The sequence below is a fragment of the Mesoplodon mirus genome, assembly GCF_964341445.2.
Source record: "Mesoplodon mirus genome assembly, chromosome: 4".
NCBI classification, from domain to species: Eukaryota; Metazoa; Chordata; class Mammalia; order Artiodactyla; family Ziphiidae; genus Mesoplodon; species Mesoplodon mirus.
The window spans coordinates 184,293,957-184,297,095 of record NC_138979.1 but is presented as its reverse complement, the minus strand read 5'-3'; positions in this window follow the sequence as shown (position 1 = coordinate 184,297,095).

Sequence of the window (3,139 nt, the reverse complement as noted above, 5' to 3'; positions counted from 1 at the left end):
AGAGGGGGCGGGCGGCGGGGGGAAGGGGCGGGCGCGGCGGCGGCGGCGGCGGGCTTCCCCGCCTCCTCGCCTCGGTGCGCCCCGCGCTTGCTCGGCCGCTGCTCGCCCCGGCGCCCCGCCGCGCCTCGGCCGCCCGCTTTGGCCGCGCCTCCTCCCGCCCTCCGGGCCGGCGCTCCGCTTTCCCCTTCCTCCTGCGCCTCCGCCTCCTTCCACACAAATACCAACTCCTCACCCCGAGCCCAGATCTCGCCGCCGCCGCCGCCGCCACACTCCGCTCAGGCTCGGCCTCGCGAGACTTCCGTGCAGCCTCGGCCCGCCCCGCCTCGCTCCTACTTGCCTGCTCACCCTCTCGCTCCTCCTCCTCTGCCAATCGATCTGCCCGTTCGCCGCCGAGGCCCCGCCCACTCAACCCGGGCTCCTCCCGGATTGGGGCCGCCGGGACGGCCTCCGCGCGCTCTGGCTGGCCGCTGCGCGTGACGTCAGCGCGCCGCAGCCGCCGCCGCCGCCGCCGCGAGTCGCTCGGCCCCCCGCCCTTCGGGGTGCCACAGCTGCGGAGCCCGCCGCCCCGGACCCGGGCCGCACTCGGGAGCGGGGCGTCGACGCTGCAGCCGCCGCCTTGGAGCCGGTGAGCCGTCCGCGCGGCCCCCGGTGCCGCGGGGGAGGGGGCCTGCGGGGCAGGGCGGGGCCGGCCGAGCGCAGGGTCCCGGCCGGTGGGCGGCTCGGGGGCCGCGAGGGGGAGCGGGCGGCGCGCGCGGGGCGGTCCCGGCGCCCCAATAAAGTCTGCTTTGACGAGAAACGGTTGTGCCTTCTTTTTCGTGTCGGGCGGCGTTCGCTCTTGACGCCTAGCTTCGGGCGGGCGATGGCGGCCGACTGAGGGAGGAGGGCCAGGCGAACAAAGGAGGGTGGGCGGGCGGGCAGCGGAGGGAAACGTCCTCCGGCGGCCACGGGTCGGCATATATCGCCGCGAGCACCCCGTCCCCGCTCCCCGCTGGGTCCGGGGCTGAGCGCAGGTGGGCTGCACGCGGGGCGGGGCGGGCGGGCGGAAGCGGCGCGCGGAGCCCCCAGGTCCACCGTTGGGAGGATGTCCGTTATCCTTTTGTGACCCGCGGAAACCTGAGACGAAGCCGTTGGGTGCCTGCTTCCCCATAGGTCTTAGAACAGCAGGGTCCCGGCCGCTGGTCCGGTAGCTTGGCTTTTTGTGGCTTTCGAAAATTTCCTTCTGAGCTTCCCTTTCTTCGCTCTCCAGCCAATCATTGTTTCCCTCGACCACCGTCTTCACCTCTTTCTCACTTGCATAGACGCTTCTCCTAATGCCCACCAGGCTTTGCATTTGTTTCCTCGTTGAAAATTCCACAATTTTCCCGCACTGTTCTCCTTTATACCTGCAGCAGAGCCTATATTTTTCCTGGCACGAATTAGCGGCAATTAACCCTTCCTGAATAGTTAGCTATGTTGCAGCGAAGTGGTTTTGCCCTTATTCATTGTTTTGGTCGACCTGACTTTGAGTTTGAAGCAATAGAAATAAAAACTGGTTTTTAAAAAAGAAAATCATGTGAAAGTGAGAAGCTGGGAAGCTGTGTCTTTGTTGTACCCGTTTGGCCAATTTAACGGCTGAGTGAATTTCTCAAACGTGTGTATTCACAACGTTTAGCCTTGTCTTTTGGAACAGTGTTCTTGCAGGTGAACACCGTGATTATTCTGAACTGTAATATATACATTAATCTTAGATCCAACTTATTAAAGCAAGCAGGTGTCTTTGTTGAGAACCTTTAGAGAAAGAGGTTTGTGTATTCTGATTAAAAAGTGGTTTTGTCAATCTCATTTAGTCCCTACTTATTTTTCAACGGCATTGGACTTGATATTTGAGGATGTTGGTATAGGGAGTGAAAAATTAGATCATTGTCTCTTTGAATTTGAGTTTTAAATCCTGAGTAATTCCCATTGGAGTGCTGCACCCACACAGTTTGACAAAGTCAAGTCTGTTGAAATAAGTCATTTCTGGCTTCATAGCTTATAAATTCTGCATAAACATTTCACAAATGAAAACGAGTTGTGGGAGAATTTTTATGTGGCTTAATTAATTTCACTTTCCCCACTCTCTAGTAATTGATGGGAGGATGTCTTTGCAAGTAGTTGATACTTCCCCATAGATACAAGAGAAATGGGGGAAGTACCCAGTTAGGCAGCCTAGCTCCTGATTCATAGGGCTACAGACTGCACAGTCAAGTGGAGAAAGCTGAAAAGGGTTTATCTGTCAGGAAGGGTGGTAGGTGGGAGAAAGCACTGAGACGGTCCAGCTATTCACCTGCTGCATGAAGAGCTTTTAAAAATTGCCCCAGAGCAGGTGACCTGTTAGATAGGTCTTGAGTTTTCCATGGTGGGAGAGATTCTTGTCTTCTGTTTTTTAGCTATGGAGTGCCTTATGAATAGGCATGCAAAAACACGATGCTGTATTTGCTCTAGCTTGCTTGCATTTGCTGCTAAAGGTGAAAATCCATTTAAAAGGACAGGTTAAAGTGCAGTTCCAGAGCCATGGGCCTCTAAAGGTAGGGATAATTTCATTGCTTTTATCCTGTTCTGTTTGGGCAGAGTAAACTGGGCCAATGAACCTTCCCTCTGAACTTCTAGAGTCCTTTTGTCTTGGCAGCAAGAAAATTGACTGACCCCACTTAATTAAACTGGGTATTTTACAGCCATGTTTGTGTGCTTTTATCCTTCCAACTGAGGGCAAAGACCACGGGTGGGTCCATCTACAGCCTAATGCCTTGTACATGGAATGATTGTTTGTTGGTTGGTTCATCAAAAAATGAAGGCACCATGTCAAAGAGGACTTCTGTGTGAAACTGCTCGGCCATTTTAGGTGTCTCAAAAGCTCCAACAAAACTTCCAGTCCACCGTGGAAATGAATGTCAACAACTATAGAAAAAAGTAGAAGGTTGGAAGAATCCTAAGAGTTGTGTAAAGTTTCTAGAATCTTTGAGAAGTCAGAGCTCACTAATGGCTGAGGAGATGTGACACATATCCTGCAAGGAGTGTGTCCCTTGACAGCACAGGACAAAGGTGTGGACTGTTACCCACAGCTCTTTGGATGGCTTCTCCCTCATTCCTAATGGTTCCGTTCCGGAAACCTCCATTAAAT